Source organism: Arvicanthis niloticus, chromosome 10, assembly GCF_011762505.2.
Source record: "Arvicanthis niloticus isolate mArvNil1 chromosome 10, mArvNil1.pat.X, whole genome shotgun sequence".
Classification (NCBI taxonomy): Eukaryota; Metazoa; Chordata; class Mammalia; order Rodentia; family Muridae; genus Arvicanthis; species Arvicanthis niloticus.
The window spans coordinates 44,055,372-44,075,234 of NC_047667.1; the positions used below are offsets into that span (position 1 = coordinate 44,055,372).

Consider the following 19,863-nt stretch of genomic DNA (forward strand, 5'->3'; position numbering starts at 1 on the left):
CTCACGTTGCTTTTGTGGTCTTTTGGGGGAACTGTAGGGTGGGTAACAATCTGAGCTGTGGACACATGGCTGTGTGCATGACAAAGCGGTATTCCGCCATCTTGTCTCCGCTCTTACTTTGTTAACAAGTGTCTATGGAGGACAGTTAGTGACAACATGCTCCTTGTTGATGCCCCTTGGCTCATTAATGCTATGGTGTGCCTTTTGAAGAAGTGCGTGTAGTGTCTGATGGGGTGAGACGTCAGTGGGCTGAACACACTGTGGGCTCTGAGCTGGCTGTGGGCTCAAAGTTTACAAATCAATGGTATTTATTAGATAAGATAGCCTTAAGGAGAGAAAAACAAGCTTAGATAGTTGATTAACGATTTTGTGCCAGAGGCTTGTAGAAACACACTCTATTTTCTCGGATGCCGTGACTCTCGGATGCGGTGACTCAGTATTATTTAATTCAGAGTTCACAGAGTGTGAGGTGCAGGAATTGGTTGTGTACATGCCTGATTTAATAGGCCAAAGCATGGTTATGGTGTGTGTAACTACACTAGGAAATCATTTCCATAAACCTTGAACTTGGGCTGGATTTGCTACTAGTCTTGGCCAATAAAACGTGGCAGCATTGTACAAATTCTGGAGCCTGGCTTCAAGAGATTTGACAGCTTTTGGCTTTGTCCTCTTTGGAACACTGTCTTGGGACCTTCATGTAAGGAGGTGAACTGAGCCCTGCTAGAGAATGAGACGCCATCAAGGTACCCAAGCAACAGGCAACAGTCAGCAGCAAGGGTCACACACATGTCCAAGGACACTGTGGCCTTTCTGAGCCAATCAAACCACTAATCCTCCAGCCAGATGCAACGGTCTGTGTAAGCCCAGGAAAATCCAGCAAAAGAGCGCTCCAGCCAGATTCACCAGTCATGCAAAATTAGAAACTGTATTGTCAAAAGTGTAACTTTGTTGGTCATTTGTTTTTATAGGAATTGATAACTGACATACTGACTTGGAGTTCAGTGTGGTCCGGAGACTTGCTTTTGCAAGTTAAATGTGTCACAGTCACTTAAGGGGGAAAGACTTAATCGCTCTTCTTCTGCTATGGCATTCGGGGAGGTGTGTGCTTATAAAGAGATATGAACAGTTACAATACTGAATCAATGCACAAAGAAAGTCACCCTAAGGGGCCGTCTCCAGATCTTATGTGAACTAAAGTGAATTAAACTTGTGTTATATCCATTCTAGGATTTGGGGACATTTGATGCTGTCACATATCTAACTCATTCTAATTGGCACAAGGCTGGGGATCTTAAATATTTTCTATACAAAGCATTCCCCCACTACACAGAAAAAAAATTCTAGGCCCATCTGGGAAGAGCTAGAAATACTGAATTTAGGCTAATGGTTCAACGTAAAGTTGTCTGTCTGGAATGTATTACAAATACCAACTCGCCTGTTTGAATCCATTCATTCCATATGTATCTGTAGGTTTCTATGCTGATTAACTGTCATGAAACGTGGGCTAGACCCACGGTGACAATCTGATAGTCCTTACAAAAACAAAGAGTTGATCTTGAACCAGCCTGGTGGATTTAGCTTGCAGAACACAGAACTCCAGTCAGCTGACCTTGCTGTCTTTGCTAAGCCAGGTCCCATTATCACAGGCAGGTTCATCTTACAGCTCAGCTGACATGCAACAATTTTCTCAGATGTCGGGCGAAATGAGACGCAAAATGCTTTCTGAAATCTACATAGCAGCTGATAAAAGGGAACGTTTCTTGTTGATGCTAAAGGGTAACCCTGGCTGTGTTTCTAGCTCGGCCACATGGTGTGAGGAGCGTAGACAGAAAGGTCTTCCCTGAGAAGACAGGCCTGGGCTAGGTCAAAGGTGGGAGTGTCCTTGGCATAGACGGGAGATGAGTTTCCACGTGAGGCAGAAGGGGCTGAGGGAAGTAAACTGTGCTGACAGCTCTGTACCACTTGATGATGAAAGCCACCTCTGCCGAGTTGCTCAGGGTTAGTGGCTTCAGGTGGGTGCGAGTCAGAATCAAAAGAGGCTGGATATTTTTGACTTTGCTGACATGATCCTCTATTTTGCCTCAGGGGAACTGTTCTTTGTCTTTTCTGCAGGGCAATAGCTCCTTCCTCTGGCTGCAGTCCCAGTATCTGCAACCACATAATTTATTTCCCCAGACTGCTCAGTTGACTGTTTCCCTAGACTCTGGTCATATCCTCTGCAACATCCCCTCCCCGACCAACCCTCCCCTTCCCAAAGCTCCTTTTTCTGTAGTTTTCAGTTTTATGAGTTAGAATTTCTGACACTCACACATGCACACACAATAATGGAGGGAAACAGACTTGATATTGAATGAGAGGAATGGTTTGAAATGGACACCAAGCAGGATATGCTGGCTAGTTTTATGTCAACTTGATACAAGCTAAAGTCACCTGAAAAGAGGGAACCTCCATTAAGAAAATGCCTCTATACAACTGGATTGTAGGCAAGCCTTTAAGTCATTTTCTTAGTGATTGGCGGGGGAGCGCCTAGCCCATCGTGTGTAGTGCCATTCCTGGGCTGGTGGTTGTGGGTTCAGAAAGCAGGCTGAGCAAGCCAGTGAGCAGCATCCCTCCATGGCCTCTGCATCAGCTCCTGCCTCCAGGTTCCTGCCCGGTTTGGGTTCCTGTCCTGACTTCCTTCGAGGATGACCAGTGCTATAGAAATAAAGTCAAATAAATCCTTTCCTCCCTGTACTGGCTGGTTTTGTGTGTCAACTTGACACAAGCTGCAGTTATCACAGAGAAAGGAGCCTCCCTTGAGGAAATACCTCCATGTGATCCAGATGTAAGGCATGGATTTTCTCAATTAGTGATCAAGGGTTGGAGGGCCCATTATGGGTGGTGCCATCCCTGGGCTGGTAGTCTTGGGTTCTATAAGAAAGCAAGCTGAGCAAGCCAGGGGAAGCAAGCCAGTAAGTAGCATTTCTCCATGACCTCTGCATCAGCTCCTGTCTCCAAGTTCATGCCCTGTGTGAGTTCCTGTCCTGACTTCCTTTGGTGATGGACAGCAATGTGGAAGTGTAAGCTGAATAAACCCTTTCCTTCCGAACTTACTTCTTGGTCATGATGTTTGTGCAGGAATAGAAACCCTGACTAAGACACTCCCCAAGTTGCTTTGGTCATGGTGTTTCATCACGCTAATATAAACCTGAGATACAGAATTTCTTGAAAGGCTTGTCTCTGTAGCTCAAGGGAGCCATGTCTTGCTGACTTAGGCCCTTTTCAGCCTCTTGTCCAGTGAGACCTTCATGGTGTCACATTTGTGACACTGAGCTCCGGGTGGTCCCTGCCAAATCTTAGTTATTCAGTCACACAAGACCCATCCCTTTCCATTAACTCCAAATCCACCAGCACGTAGCACACACTGGACTGAGCTTCCATCAGGGACATGAGCAAAAGGGGTGGATTCACGTCACACGGTCACGTTCTGCCTCAGTTTATCTCTGATTCTCCTCTAGAATTCCACTCACTGCCCCCCTGATTGCTGCCCTGGACGATGCCTATTCCACTCACGGTTGGAAATCAAACACACACCATCCACGGTCCAACCTATAGAGACGAAGGCCGCTGCACCTCAGGGAATGGAGGTGTCCACACCACAGAGAGAACTCACGGCATGAGGTCAGTTGAAAAGAAACTCTGGATCTTCCTTCTCTGAAGGGGCCCCTCGGGCATTTGAGAAAGATTCATTTGGCCTTAACTTACCTTACGTGTGGACTTGATGGCTCTCTCAAGGCTTCAGCAGTATGTGACTGGAATTTCTTGGGGGAGTTAAATAAACAGCATTGCTAAATGCACGGGCGTGTAAATTTCTGTGAAAGGCAAGAACAAAGGAATAGAAACAGGCCAAAGCAAAGGGAAGAAGTGTGACAGAAAGTAACTTGGGACAAGAAGACATAGTTCCCAGTTTTGGCCTCACATTGCCCATAAAATTAGCCAAGAGCCACTTGCTGGGCTCTTGAAACCTCTTTCTTATACTGTAAAAATGGAGATGCCCTTTCGACCTCTCAGAGGTCACTGTGAGGTGAGAGGGAACCTTCGTGGGAGATCCAGAGCCTGCTGGATCCTGGGGGCTGGAGAGATGGCTCAGCTGGAGAGAGGAGTCATGGACAAGCCCACTTGTCTCCTTTTCATACGAACACAGCAGAATCTAAGAGACAGTTGGACCAGCTCTTCCCGGGCAAGCCCTTCTCCTTCCAGGCACGTTGGTACTTGCTGAGACTTCGCTCAGCGTGGCAAGGGAACGATCCTATGTAGAATTACTGTCCTGGCAAGGGGTTGTAGTTAAGATTACTCCCCCTCTACTATGACGCCAAGAGCAGGCTGCTCAGGAGCTAGGTGATTCAAGGCGTAGAGGGCCGTGGCACTGGGCTTGAATTTAGGAGTCAGAACTGGAGGGAGGGCTACTGAAAACAAAACTGGAACCAAGCTTATGAGGGTCAAAGAAAGGAGGCAGAGCCACTGGGCAGGACCAGTAAATAGGGATGCAGAAGGCACAGGGAGCATGGCGAACAGCCTTTGCTTTGTTCAGAACACTAGAGAGCAAAAGTGTTGTTGCTATGGTGATTTCACTGAATCCTATGATATATATAATATACAGGGTCCCATGAAACTGCCTCCATTGCTCAGAGGGAATAAGTGGTTTCCATGGGGTCACAGAACACTTAAGTATTGTAGAAAAATGGGGTGGTTTGCAAAGTGAGGATACTTAAACTCCTTCCTCTCCAATCTCTCTCTGTTCCATGCTGCCAGAGTGATGCCGATCCAGAGAAGCACACGCGTGTGTTATAAGCAGCAGTGGGAGGTTTAGTGTGGCCGGGGCTGTGACAGAATAGCAAGGAAGTCATTGTGCCTTTCACTCCCAATTCCTAGTTCATCATGGAACCAAGTCTAGTTTATGTCTCCAGCACGGCAACTGTCACCATCACTTCTGGACGAGCACCGTTCCTGTGGCTGGAGCGTGTCCCCCACAGTTCCTGTATTGGCCATTCTGTCTCCAGTGTGATGGAGCTGAGAGGTGCTTAGCAGGAGGTTGTTAAGTTGCAAGGGCTCTGCCTTCCTTCCTTCCTTCCTTCCTTCCTTCCTTCCTTCCTTCCTTCCTTCCTTCCTGAATGCTATACAGTGCAGTTCCCTCTTCTCTCGGTCTTGCCCTCTCTTGTTCCCTCTCTTGTGGAATGATAAATACCAGGGCCCTCACCGGTGGCCATGTTTTTAGACCTCTCAGAGACCAGGAATGATTAATTACCCACTCTCAGGCAACCTAACAGCAGAAAGCAAAGCAAGCCCACAGGGACCTGCATGTTTTCATGCGCCCCACAGAGCAGACCTGAGGGGGTGAAACGTGGGCTCAGGTCCCACTTCACTATCAACTCCTTGAGAGGCCAGGCCATGACAGGCAGAGCTGTGTGGGAACGGATGCCTTAGAGAGGGAACCAAGGCCAGGAAGGGCCAGCAGGTCCTTTGTCTTTTTCCCTACTCTGAGGTATGGTGGCTCTGTCTGGACATCTAGAAGGTATCTCATATGCCTGAACTCTATGGCAGTGATGGCTGGCTACCCTTCCCTTCTCCCATCTTTCTCTCTCCTCTGCACTGTCCCATGACCACCCCAAGCCTGAACACACCAACTGCTCAAATACCTTCTCTTCAAGACAATTATCGGGACCACACACACCCCCCCCCCCATCTCTTGCTTTTTCTGGCAAGGACCTTTTATTTCTGTGAGGTCTGTGGACTGGAGGCCCGGGTCCCCTCCGTTGGGGAAGGCAATGTAGTGAATGATGGACGCCGTCAGCAGCTATCAGGCCACCGTTCAGCGCGGAGCTCTGAACCCAGCACAAGACACACTCAACAGGATTAAAATGAAGTCTGTGAAGTAAAATGATTTTCTAAGGCTCAAGAGTCCCCCCCTCCCCCACAATGACATGGACTTCTTTAATGTAAAAGGACAACAAAAGAAAATTATGTTTTTCATATTTAAAAACAAGGCCGATGGCACACACCTATAATCTCTCAGTGCTTTAGGAGGCTGGGGTAAAAAACCATCTCAGGTTTAAGATCTGCCTGGGCTACAGAGCAAAGCTGTCACAAAACAAAAGCCAAACATGGAAAGGTGAGTGACTTTTATATTGTAGTCCCAGTCTGCTTTGCAAATCTCCACAAACAGTAGCAAAGTCCCAAGCAGTATGGAGTCAAGGCGACTTTCAATTGCTGTTTCGAGACAGTAGGTCCCCGACTTAAAAAAACAAACAACAACAAAACAAAACAAAACCGGCCTTTGGGATCCACCATCATTTCCAGCCTTCTCCTCCAGGAATCTGTCACTGCTCACATTTGGTAACTTTATCAGGCTGGCCATGGAGAGGCTGAGTCTGAGGTCAGGGCAAAACTGAAACCTGAGCATTATTCCCAGGGAGTGGCCCTGGCTTGTCCCTCAAATGAGAGCTGCTCTGAGGAGCAGGGGCAGCTGGAACCAGCAGGACAAGAAAAGAACAAAACAAAAACAAACAAACAAACAAACAAAAAAAAAACAGGGGACCTTTGAGGCACTGCAAATCCCAGGGCAGCCTGCAGCCTCCTGGGCTCTGCTGGCCTCCAGAGCCAGCTCTTGGTCCTGTCTGGCCTTTTCCTGTGTCTCTCCATAATGCGCTTTTGGTCATAGGACCCTCAGTGTAGGTGGTGGGACCGTGATTCCTGGTGTAGGTCACCTACAGTGAGTGCTTGCCCAGTCACCATTTCCAATACTGCCTTCTAGTTTGTCTCTGTCTCTGTTCTTAGGCAGCCTCCTTCCTTCCTTCCTTCCTTCCTTCCTTCCTTCCTTCCTTCCTTCCTTCCTTCCTTTTTTCTGATGCTTTTGTAGATTAGGTGACAATGTTTTACTTGCAGTTTAAAAATATGCTGGATCCTTGGGGCTGCAGAGATGGCTCAGCAGTTGAGAGCACATGCTGTTCCTGCAGAGGGTCCAGCACTCAGCGTAGAGGCAGCTCACGACCATCTGTAACCCCAGCTCCTGAGATCTGATACCCAGAATACACATATATGCTTAAAAATAATAAAGAAATAAATCTACAACGCTACCAGGTCCCAACTTGCCTTCTAACCTGTGGAGCTGATTCTCTTTAGTTACGGCTGCAGCTGGGGGCTAGGTTGCAGCACAAGGGGCAACATAAACTGTGCTTGGGTGTTGAGGACCGCACTGCCCTACGCTTTGGGGCTACTATGTTGCTGTTCACACTGCCCCATGCTTTGGGGCTAAGTGCTCTGGTCAAGAGAGAGAGTGGGGATAGAGGGGCAAGAGATTCGAAGAATGGAGACAAACCAGAGTGTGGAGTCAAGTCTGGTTACTCCTTTATTTCCCCTATTTCTCTATTACAAGAAAATCCTGGGTATTTATAAACACAAGCAGGGGAACACAGGTGAAAACATTTTACCACGTGCACCATGCAGCTGGGGTCACTAAACAGCAAAACAAGCTGTGTGGGATAAACAATATATTTATCAGGGTGTGCTTCAGCTGTTGTAGGCTTTTGAAAAACAAATCTCTCATCAGGGTATATGGTTTCAGATGGCTGCAAAGATGATCTAGCCGCTTTCTGCAAAAAGTCGGCTTCCAATACTTGGGCAAGGCCCTGTGTTTTATCCTTGACGTTGAAAAAAAAAAAAAAAAGGTGGAAGCACTTATTTTCAACCATTTCTGGACCTTATTATAGCTACTAGTTAGGGCAAGTTACCATTTAAAAAGTCTTGTAAAGGATACAACATATTTACGTAATCCCTTGAACATTGTACCAATGGTTATTCAAGAGGAAGACGGGTTAGCATTTAGAAAATTAACCAATTTTCTTTGGCTTGGATTTGCCTGTCCATAATATTATAAAGGTCGTGGACTTTCCCTTCCATAGATTTCATTCGTAATTAAGTGAGCACCTTGCACAATCTTCTGGCAGTGAAAGCAGGATTTCCACATGAATCAAGAATGCTAGCTGGCTGATGGCTTCCCCAAGGGCTTGTTAATGAATCAGGCACTGGTTTTGTTCTTGATCAGACGTAATAAACACATTACAACTGGAAATGAGAATTGTCTCTGGATAATTGATATCCAAGCCTAGACTGGATATTCTACCACACAACTTTTCTCCCTCATTCCTTTGCATAATATAGGATAATAGTTGATTGGATAATAAAGTATTTTATATTGTTTTGCTGAAGTGCAACTCACCAAACCCAGACCAGAGAAAGCAGATCTGAGCTTGTTAAAATTAAGAGAATATATGTGTGTGTGCGTGTGTGTGTGTATGTATGTATGTGAGGATAGGGAGGAGGGGGCTCAGTGGGTAGAACTTCCTGTACCAGCATGAGGACCTGAGTTTATATTTTCCTTCTCACTTAAACAACATGCATGTATCTGCACTCTCAGGGCCCTTATGGGGAAATGGGAGTTGGAGACAGGAAGCTCCCAGAGACTCAGGGACCAGCAAGCCTGATCTACACAACAGCAAACAACATGGCACATACACGCCCACATTTACACACACACACAAACATGTATGCACACATGTAAGATTTATTTGAAAACATCCACTTGGTTGACCCGGTGTCCAGCTGGGTGATCCCTGCAGAGCACGTGGGGACCTCACCTTGCTCAGCCGTGAGGCATGCACACACCTAATGCTTCACCAGTGTATTGGAAGAAGGGGTGTGTGGAGCAGTCACCTGACCTATGTTGCCTTCCCCCAGTACCAGCCATCAGGATTTGGTTGTGATGGAATGTGAGCTGCTACTTACAGATTTCCAGGAAGACATCCAGCTCAGCCTTCTCCAAAGAGCCCGTGAGTCTTGTATAATTCAGTGCGGCATCCGCATGCCAGCAGTTATCCTGGTAAAGGTCCTTTAAAGAGTGGTTCCTTGATTAAAACTGGCATTCTTGTTGCTTGGCTTCATCCTCTGTGTTAATCTTTTCTTTAGTGAGTAGAAGAACACTTCCATTCAGACCACTTAGACACATTAACCCACATCTTTGTTTGTTTGTTTGTTTGGTGTGTGTTTGTGTTTCAAAACAGGGTTTCTCTGTGTAGCCCTGGCTGTCCTAGAACTTGCTCTATAGACAAGGCTGGCCTCAAACTCACAGAGATCTGCCTGTCTCTGCCTCCCAAGTGCTGAGATTAAAGGTGTATGTCACCACGCCAGGCAACATTTACACACATCTTAAAGGGTGGGATCTAAGAAAACGAAGTTATAGCAGCTTAAAAATAAGAAATCCATGCACATGGGTCACCTCAGAGAATGCATGAGAAGGCTGGCACCTCCAGTTCGGTATTAGTTGCCCCTCGTGCTCCCCCATCAGTTGCCCCTCGTGCTCCCCCATCCCCTCTCCGCCACCCTCTTTGTCTTACTTTCAAATTAATTTAATCTTGGAGCAGAGTCTGAATTCTTTGTAAGGACCTACAGTTCCCACCGTCCTTCCGTACCTTATTTATTTACAGAGTCACCAAGGTTTTGTTTTTACACTTAACTAGGCATTTCATTATCTGGAGGACTGGTTTCTTGGCTCCAGGTAAGTGACAGCAACAGCAGAGAATTAAACAGAGCTCTGATGGATGGATGATGAACTGCCTAAGAACATAACCAGGCTGCCTTGAACACCTCTGAGGTTGGCAACCAGAAACCCAATGGAGGGCCACATTCTATGTTCGTCTCTCTTCAGCTCTCCCATTCCAAGGCAACAAACTCAGCCTGTAAGGTGTTCCTTGTTCCTCTACTCTCTGCTGGCATTGCCTTTTAAGTGTTACAGAGAAATGTGAGCCTGGACAGCCCTTCCAATGTACAGTAAGCACATGGCTTCCAGGGAGTGCCGTACTAGAACGCAGAGCATAGGGTGATGGCCCTTGGTACTCAGTCCACAGCATATCTCAAAACAGTGGTTGTAGGAGTTAGGCTGTGAGTGGCCTTCCCTCACAAATGGGATGAGGACTTTTATAAGAAGGATCGGGGTGGGGGAGTGAGACTGGACTTTCTGCTGTTCCATCCTTGCAGATGCATGAGGATACCACATTTGTCCCCTCCAGAGAACTCAACAGCAAGTTTGGAAATGAACAGCCTCACCAGACATGAAACCTGCTCAAACCTGTTCATCCCTCAAACCTGGATTTTCAGGCTCCAGAAACCTAAGGATAAATTTCTGATGTTTAAAAATACCTGCCTCTTGGGTTCCGTTAGAGTAGCTTCAACCGACTAAAACCATTGTTCCTCGGAGATATGGGTGAGCACACTGGGAATGTCGGCTACTCAAAGGAGAGTAGACGTGGGCAGGAACCTATGAAGAACTAACTCCTGGAGAATGTTCTGCAAGGAAAGACTGTGGACATGACTTTTGAACGTGTTACCCTGTACTGGCTGGTTTTGTGTGTCAACTTTACAAAAGCTGGAGTTATCACAGAGAAAGGAGCCTTGAGGAAATGCTTCCATGAGATCCAGCTGTAAGGCATTTTCTCAATTAGTGATCTAGGATGGGAGGGCCCATTGTGGGTGGTGCCATCCCTGGGCTGGTGTCCTGGGTTCTATAAGAAAGCAAGCTGAGCAAGCCAGGGGAAGCAAGCCAGTAAGTAACATCCCTCCATGGCCTCTGCATCAGCTCCTGCTTCCTGACCTGCTTGAGTTCCTGTTCTGACTTCCTTCAGTGATGAACAGCAACGTGGAAGTGTAAGCTGAATAAACCCTTTCCTCTCCAATTTGCTTCTTGGTCATGATGTTTGTTCAGGAATAGAAACCCTGACTAAGACATACCCCGAGGCTAGGACTCTACCTGCTGAAGTCTAAACAATGCTTTCTGGGTATATTTTTTTCTTCTTGATGAAGATGTAGCTCCCGACTCCAAACTGCACTGGAGAGATGGAGAGGGTGACTGGCCTTCTCCACATTATGGCAAGTTTAGAGAACCCAGAAGACACCAGCACTGCTGTTAAAGCCTCCCTGGAGAAGGTGGTCCTGAACCCAGTCTCCATGGAGCAGGAGCTAGCCATCTATCAGGAATGTCATATGTTTCATTGATTATCTTTTTTTTTTTCCTTTGAGGTTTTGCAAGGAAAAGCTATTCTAGACAGAACTAAGTTTTCTCTGCCTTCATTTTTGTGGCCCTCAAACTGAAGACAAGTTCTAGAGACAGCCATTCCTGCTCTTACTGTTGGGAACAACCAAAAGAACTCTGTCCTAAGTGCTGCCATTTTGTTCCAAAAAATAATGACTGTTCCTGACCTCTGCTCCTGTTACTCATCCTTTGTGCCCCCAAACATAATGATTGTTCCTATCCACAAAAGAACAAATGAATGGATTTGATTGGTTGGACTATAAAACCTACATTCTGTATGAGTTGACATAGATCAACGGCAAAAGGAAAGCCCTCATCTCTAAATCCTGATTGGTGGAAAATATAATAGTACCTTGGCACAGGTGTTTGTGGTTTGCAAGCTTAAATTCTCTGTGAATTATTGGCCCAGGGTCGCAGTTCAGCTTTTGAGTCTGTTCTGTGGCCCTGATTGATCAGTAGCAGTTTGACTACACTATATTTTTGTCATCTGCCATGACCTGGAGTTTGAGTTGTGTTATATCTAAGAGGACCCTATACCATCGAGGCCTGGTGATCCGATGAGGTTTCATCAGGGTTACTTACAGGTAGGGGCAGGATGGCTTGAAAGCAACCACATCACGGAAAAGCCCACCCTAACACCCAGCACAAGTGACAACGTGAAAAAAGCAGCAAGCCCAGCACTCTGTGAACAACCTGCAGGCTGCTCAGGAGATTATCTTCTCAGATCATAGGCATCGGCCACCTCCATGAGCCCTTTACTAAAGCTGGGGTGTCAGGAGGGGGGAACTCTTAAATCTTGCAAATTTTCATTTGCAGACATGAATATTTTCATGAGCCTCCTCTTCTTTGTGGAGGGAATGTTCACTTAAGAGGAAATGCCATACCACCTGTGTGCTTACAACATTTTCAAGATTTTTCTGGGCCCTTGTTTGTTTTGAGATAGGGTCTCATGTATCCCAGGCTAGCCTCAAACTCACTGTGAAGTCCTGGATGACCCTGAACTCATCCTCCTTCCTCTGTCTCCCGAGTCCTGAGATTACAAGGCACCACATCTAGCTCACGCCGTCTGGGAGAATGAAGCCAGGGTTTCCTGCATGCCAGACAGGCACTCTACCAACTGAGCTGTATCCCAGTCTCTCACGTTTATTTTTAATGGTTTCTAAAATTTTTCTTTTTTAAATAAGATGAATTTTCAGTTTTTATTTTCAAGGGTATGAGTGCTTGCCTGCCTGTAAGTATGCCACATAAATGCCTGGAGGCCAGAAGACGGAGTCAGATCATCTAGGACTGGGATTACAGACAGTTCCGAACCACCATGTGGATGTTATGGACCAAATCCTCACCTGATGCAAGAGCAGCAGGTTCCCTCACCCACTGGCATCTCTCCGGCCCCAGTTTCTAGGATGCTTTTTAGAACTGCTCCACCACCGTCAAGGACTATGGTAGTTTTAGAAATTTCCAAAGCAAACCAGTGTCTGGGAAACAAGTTGCTTCGGATTTTTCTACACAATACAGACTCTCTTTCTCCACCTCTTCTTGCAGGCTTGGCCCAGAGTTTTCCCCTTGCTCATCTGTTATGACAAGCCAGAGCCGACATGTTTGAGTTTTCTGTCTCTGTCCCTAAAATACCAACCTGAGATTCTCTCTCAATGATTTAGAAAATAAATTCTGAGGTCCCATGTAGCTGTCCCTAGTTGCCTGACTATCCTGTATTCTAGACCACAAGACAGAACCGCACTGTTTATGCTCATAACCATGGAGTTTATATTCTGCTGAAGGGGACAAATGAGAAGCTTAAACAGCTTCAGGATGGACGCAGGCAGGGTGGGGACACAGCAGCTCTTGGGTGTCCTGGTCTTGTCTTTTCTCTCTGTGCTGGGATTAAACTGAGGGTTTGGCCCATGTCAAACAAATGCTCTGTCACTGAGTTACACCCCAGCTCTGCCCTGGCTTTTCAGCTTTGAAGGTTATGATGGGTTGGAGAGGGTGTGGACCGTGAGTCACCACAGTTAGACAGGCTCTCCTGGGGCCTGCTCGGCCACTGTTTACACATTTACCCGCCATCATGTTTGATGTCCCAGATACCCAGGTGAATGACACCACAGTTAGCACTGCACTGTGATTTGGAGGCAGTCTGCTAGCCTTTGTCCTCGCTTGGCTCTCTGTTGCTATGATAAAACACAGACCTAAGCCAACTTGGGGAGTATAATGTTTATTTGGCTTGTACCTCCCTGTCCCTGTCACAGTCCAGCATGAAGGGAAATCAGGGCAGAACCAGAGGCAGGATCTGAAGCAGGAGTCATGGAAGAATGCTCCCCTGGCTTCCTCAGCCTGCTTTATTATACAACCCAGGGCCACCACCCCCAGTGGGACTGGGCTACCCCAGACCAATCACTAACCAAAAATATGCCCCACAGACCAATCTCAATTGACATTCCCTCTTCCCAGGTGACTTTAGCTTGTGTGGAGGTGACAAATTAAAAAGCTTCCTTTGGCCTGGCCTTCATTTGCAAATAGGGACTCTGGGACAGTTGTGGGAGCCAAGCCATTTTGTGTGTGTGGCTGGCACATAGCAGTATGTCAGGGCAGAGAGCTGTGGTCCTGTGGTGGGGTCTGAGGAGATGCAGCCTGGGAGGGAGCCACGGGACACATTCTCTGCAGTTTCTGCAGCCTTAGCAAGCTGAGCACCCTTAAACCAGAGACACCCATGCCTCCTCTCTCTCCTGAAACCCCATCAAAAACTGGAGAAACAGCACCGAATTTAACCTCAAGACACAATTTTGGGGTGTGATTGAACTGCATTCTGCTTGTGTAACCAGAGGGCTCTAGATGCAGTGAGAGCTTGAGAATGACCCCCTCTCACCTCCCTCCCCTCTCTCTTCCCCTTCTCTCTCTTCCTCTCCCCTACCCCACCCCAAGGCTCTCACTGTACTCAGAGAACCCCAGTCCTCTTGGTTCTGTGTGGACAGTCATCTCCTGAATGCTATGAATAAAATTAAGAGTTTTTGTTTGGGTTTGACTATATGACTGGGCAGTGTGTGTCCTGGGAGGTGAAATCAGAGGTGACTTAGAGCAAGGCCTTGTATTTGTGGGGAAGGTGGAGAGATTGGTTTGCCTTTCTCACCTCTCCCTCAAAGCGTGAAAACAACAGGCCTGTCTGGCCTAGTTACTGCATTCTGTCTCCGAAGTGTTCACCCTCCAGATTGTTAATGCCTTGCAAAGATTCCCTCCTGTATGGTGCATCCAGTCCCCAGGGTGTGGGAGGACGGTCACCAGGAGGGAGGTGCTGGTGACTCATTTCCCCAAAGATCACCCTTGTGCTATTAGGGCCAAGATACAACACTGCTTTCAACATGCAAAAAAATAAAATCCCCGAGATTGGCAGTCTTGTCTCATCAGCCAGCCTTCTATAAGGAAGATCACTCTTCGAGGGAAAGGCACGCCAGACAAGTGCACGTAAACTTTTGCTTATAGATAAAGATATTTAGGCATTTTCTATTTTTTTTTTAAATCAAGGCCTGGGGCTGTAGCTGAATGTAGCTTAGCTACCTTCCATCATGGGCACCCAAAGAGGTTGTGGGGGAAATCTATTCTAATTCCCCAAACGGTATGCTGATTAAAGAAATCGTGATTGCCAGCCCTGAGGTCTGGGATTTCTGAGGCTCAGAGATCTCGGGGAGACTCTGGCTCAGAGCAAAACTGCACTTAAGAAAAAGAATATAAGTCCCAGGATGCAGGTTCTGAGAATGGGAAGAAGGGGGAGATTTCCTTACAGCAGGATTTATCTGGTGTTGGGGGTTCCAACACGAATAAAGATATTGTTTTCCGAGAGGTTCACTCACAACTTTCCAGAGAGCCCAAGCAGGGGCCTGGGGAAACTGCCAGGGCTCAGGCAGCAGACAAACAGTGCTGTAAGTGGATCCGGAAGCTTCAGAACACAGTGATGGTGCTCTAGAAGTAAGCTGGGTAGAGCCAACAGATCAGTGCTCTAGAAAACTCCAAAGGCAGCTGCAGGCCACCGTGTCTCGGTCCTGGCTCCCCTACAGGCCCCAACTCAACTGTCCCTCTCTCACAAGCACAAAACCAAACCTGGAGAATAGCTCATTCTCAGGTGTGAAGGAAAGCTTAAGCAGCTGGGGGGGGGGGGGGGCTAGAGAATTTGACCTCCTAGAGGGAATGCCCAGGGAGAAGAAAGGTAGGTGTCTTCTCCAGTCAACCTGGCCCTCCCTACCTGCTCTGGGAGTCTCTTGCTTCCTTACTGTTACCCTCCCAGGATTTGCAAGACGATCAGTACTATTATGTGATTCCAGGTATCAAAGCAAAAGCTGACCCTAAGGTCTAGCTTTGACTACAAATCCACTGTGGCATCTCACCCCATTACCCTCCTGAAGCCACTTCTTGTCCATCTGAAGCCTAGGCAAACCCATGGTCTTTGTGCCTGCTCTGTAAGACTCAAATCCAAGGACAAAACAAAACAAACAAAAAAAACCCACAGCTCTTCACCTGCATGAGACTCTAAACGCCTGCCTAAGACTCTAAATGTCTGCCTAGTGCCTTGTTTAACTCACTGACAAGGCCCAACTAAGTCAGTTCTGTAATCCCAGGACAGAGCGCAGGGGTCTGCGCCACCTAGTGGGAGATACCGGAACTGCATGCATACCGAGATTCCCCGACATTCTCCCAGGACGTACTGCAGGGCACAACACTTTTAGAACAGCGGGCCCCAAACCCAGAGCACTTTTCCTCTAGGTTGCTCTCATTCTTCTGGTTCTTATGCCAGGAATAAACCAATTTTCTTCCTGAAAAGCCTTCCCCTTGCCTCCAGGAAAAAGAAATGGCAGTGGCAGTAATGCCAATATTACAGCTAGTGACACCTATCATTGTCAATGGACTTCAAATTCTCCCTACTTCCCCTGTCCTAGGCCTGTGTACTGGCAGCCAGGGTAGCGCTGGACATCTTCAGGACTATTACTCCATGGAAGCCTGCGGCCCTGGGTTAAACATTACACAGAGGCAGTGGTTAGTCCCCAAGCAGTCCTTGCCCTTCAGTCCTGGATGCCCATTGAGCGGAAGTGACCCACCCATGCCTGCCTCCTGCGAGGATGGCCACACCAAGGGCTCCTGGCTTTTCTTTTTCCGCCTTCAAGAAGAGAAGGGTCATACTACATTGCTAACTTTGCCTACCTATGGGAGCAGAGAAAAGAAGGGAATCCTCTCCTAGGCTGAGGGTGCTGCCAGCTGGCACCTCAACACAGGCTGCCACAGGTGCATCTCTGCAACACCCCAATGTGCTGCAGCGCCACCTGGCTGTCAGAGAGGCACTGCAACACCCCAATGTGCTGCAGCGCCACCTGTCTGCCAGAGTGGCACAGCAACACCCCAATGTGCTGCAGCACCACCTGGCTGCCAGAGTGGCACAGCAACACCCCCAATGTGCTGCAGCGCCACCTGGCTGCCAGAGTGGCACTCAGCGAGGAGAGCTGGCCTAGATCTCCACTCCACCTGGTATCCCGAGGCAGTTCAGCCTGTCCTGCAATGGGTGGGAGCCTCGGGAGGAAAGACTGGTTCTGCTAACTGTTTCAGAGGTTCGGGCCTTCAGGGGTGGGGCTGTGTTCTGAGGCCATGGCAAAGCAACATGACACCTCATTGTAAAAGCTGCTCCCCCTTCATGACAAAGAGAAAGAGGAGGTAGGCTGGGGACCTAGAGTCTGCTTAAGGGTACACCCCAGTGACCCAGACTCTTCCTCCTACCTCTGACCTCCCACGTGCTCATGCATACATGTGCAAACAATGAACACATACAACGCGTGCGCGCGCGCGCGCACACACACACACACACACACACACACACACGAAAGCCATTGAGAGTTAGGTGGGGTTCGTATCTGAAGAATGGAAATCGCTGTTGGATTTAGGTGTAGTATGCGGGAAGAAGAATCAAAAGACTCATGGGATGACTTGTCCCGAGTGTTTTAAGTAATAGAAGCACAAGCTGACTCCCACTGTCAGTGGATAAAATTCAAAATCCTTTTCGTAGTCTTTAAATTTCACAGCACTCCTATGAGCTAAGCAATATTGTCCCCATTCTACAGGAGAGAAAACTGAGGCACAGAAAGTTTGTATGAAGTTACACAGCTATCAACTGGAGAGATTACAAGAGAGCACTGCTATGCCAGATTTTTCTTTTGAAAAATTCAAAACTATAATTATTTAATTGTTTTATTGACTTATTTATTCATTTAGGTGTGAGGGTGTGTGCAGCATGGCTTGGCTGTATGGTCAGAGGATAACTTTTCAGAGGTGATTCTCATCTTCTACTGTGGAGGTCCTGGGAGTTCAAACCCAAGCTTTTCACTTTGACAGCAAGCACCTTGACCCATTGAACCATCTCACCCACCCTGCTCTCCCTCTGGGTAAAAGAGAAATGTTATTACCTGAAACATAACTGGCAGGGAGGATGGGAAATGAGTGGGGTTCACTGCCAGGAAAGAGGAATGACAACCTCCAGTTTGAGTGTGTTGAGAGATGCTTTGTAAATATCTACTTGGAGAGTGTCCCTTTAGTGGGGATGCAGAGGAATGGGGGATGTAGGGGAGACACCATGTCTAGAGTGAACAATGGTATAGAGGCAAATCGTTAGGCATTCTATCAGTTCTCCTCAGAGGACCCCAGGAAGACACTGCCCTTGTTCCACAGATGTCTCACAGGTAGTCGTGATACTTTGCATGCAACTTCAGAGTATTCACATGCCCCCCACTCTGGAGACTGCACCAGTCACCAGTGTTGCCAGGAAGGAAGCCTCCATCACCTGCCACATAATACCACATTTCTCCACCTTTGGTGCAGTACCTCCATAAGGTAGGAACTGTGTCTCTGGAGGGTTAAGAATCAAGGCATTTGCCGCAGGGACGCAGAGCACAGCCTTTCGGCGGCCTGGCCCTTGAGCGCTACTTTTGCAGTTTTGTGGTTGGTTTTGCCCCATGAGGGTCAGGAAGATGAACTCAGAGCCTCTCACTTCTCTTCTCACCTGTGAGGTGTAGCATCACTCTGGATATTCTCCAGGTGTGAAGACAAGACCAGCACATCCCTGTTTCCGTTATCCACACGGCTTCTCTAGCACACTGGGGCACTTTTCACTGGGGCTGTGTGGCTTCCAGCTGTCTTTCTGTTTGAGAGATCTGGGAACTGAACTCGGATCTTCTGGAAGAGCAGTGTTCACTCTTAACCGCTGAGCCATCTCTCTAGACCCTGTTTGAATGACCCCTTGAAAAAGAGTCCTGAAGGTCAGCCCCTTCTCTTCCTTGCACAACTGCAGACTTCCAATCTGTACATTCCAAGTGGGGATGTGACCCATAGCAGTCTGGACCAAGCAAGATTCAGCACTAGCAATGAGCCCCTGAAAGCACTCCGTGTCCCATCTTAATTATTGTGTTTCTGTGGCTTACTCTTGCCTGCTTCCCCTGTTGCCAGTCTGTCCTGGGGCCTATGTCCTTCCCACTGAAGTCGCCAGACTTCCCTAATGCTGTTCTGGGTGATTCTGTGTGTTAGAATGTTCCATTCCTGCTGAGTCAGCTTGCTAGCCTCAGATCTCGTAGCATGGGCTGAACTGGGCTCCCCACACAGCCAAACTCATGCTGCTATGCCAGAATAGTGTTTGGGTTTCTCCTCTGTTCCTGCAGGAAGGACTCATGGTCCATCTAAGTGGCTCCTCATGAATCACTGTGTCTCTGCACAAAAGAAGGCTTCTCTCACACAAAGCCCTGGAGCCTCTTGGCAGTGGGCTGTGCAAAGGACATGTCTAATTACAGAGGTTAGAGCAACAGCCATCTTGTCCCAGAGACAACCCTGTGATTTTTCAGGCCCTAAATACGGCTTTGCAAGTCTAGATTCATGCTTGTGACATCGCTGGAATTCCTCACAAGTTCACAAGACCCTCAAAGACAGATTCACAAAGGAAACAGTCTCAGACCCCGAGGCCACTATGAAGGCTTCTGAGCTGCTCCTGGATGGGGCCTGGAATGCTTGCTGGTGAAAGTAACTGGTTGGGCCAGAATAGAGACACCCAGCATTTCCTATGTTGGGGCACTAAGGGCCTCTGTACTGCCCTGGGACATGCCATCTTTTCAAGAAGGGAGATAAACGGGAGGTCACCAGCTGCAGACAAAGGTGCAGTTCATCTCTGATTACTGCACTCACTCACATGTCAAGGCTGGGGTGTGAGCCTGGATCGGTGCCCAGTCACAAGCACTCACAGTTAGATAGTGAGCCATGTTCACGCTCCTTGAGCAACAGCTGCTGCCCTGGGTTCCAGCCCGCAACCAATGATGGCTATCATTTCCCTGGGCCTTTCCCAGAACCACCATGTTTCTACAATCCAGCAATTAATGATCACACTTGGCACAGCCAGCCCTTTCAAGTTCCGGTGGGGCAGAGTCCATGGTTAAATATTTAGAGCATCTCCTACCTTCAGAGTTCTCAGTAACCCATCCCTGAAGGGCAGGCAGACCAGCTACCCTACCATTGCTCGCTGGGAAACCTTGGCTCTGTGTGTCTGTCTTACCTGGCCCCGCCCTCCTCATATTCTAAACCCACAGATCTTGGCTTCATTACCCTGCCTTTATATGGACCCAGCTTACTTAGTCTAGCTCTCTCCACCCCTTTTCCATTATAACACGACATTATCACCAAGTTCATGCTCAAAAATGGGCCAAAAAAAGTCATTTTTAAAAATCACCAAAAAAAAA

The 19,863-nt window shown here is 47.7% G+C and overlaps 1 long non-coding RNA gene across 1 annotated transcript; it reads left to right on the forward strand.

Annotated features, from left to right (window-relative positions):
• Positions 1-637: 637 nt before the first annotated feature.
• LOC143443801 (uncharacterized) lies at positions 638-14,090 on the forward strand. The gene is made up of 4 exons (XR_013113092.1): positions 638-743; positions 3,498-3,660; positions 8,773-8,864; positions 10,069-14,090. It is a non-coding gene; the product is annotated as an uncharacterized LOC143443801 (long non-coding RNA).
• The last annotated feature ends 5,773 nt before the right edge of the window (positions 14,091-19,863 follow it).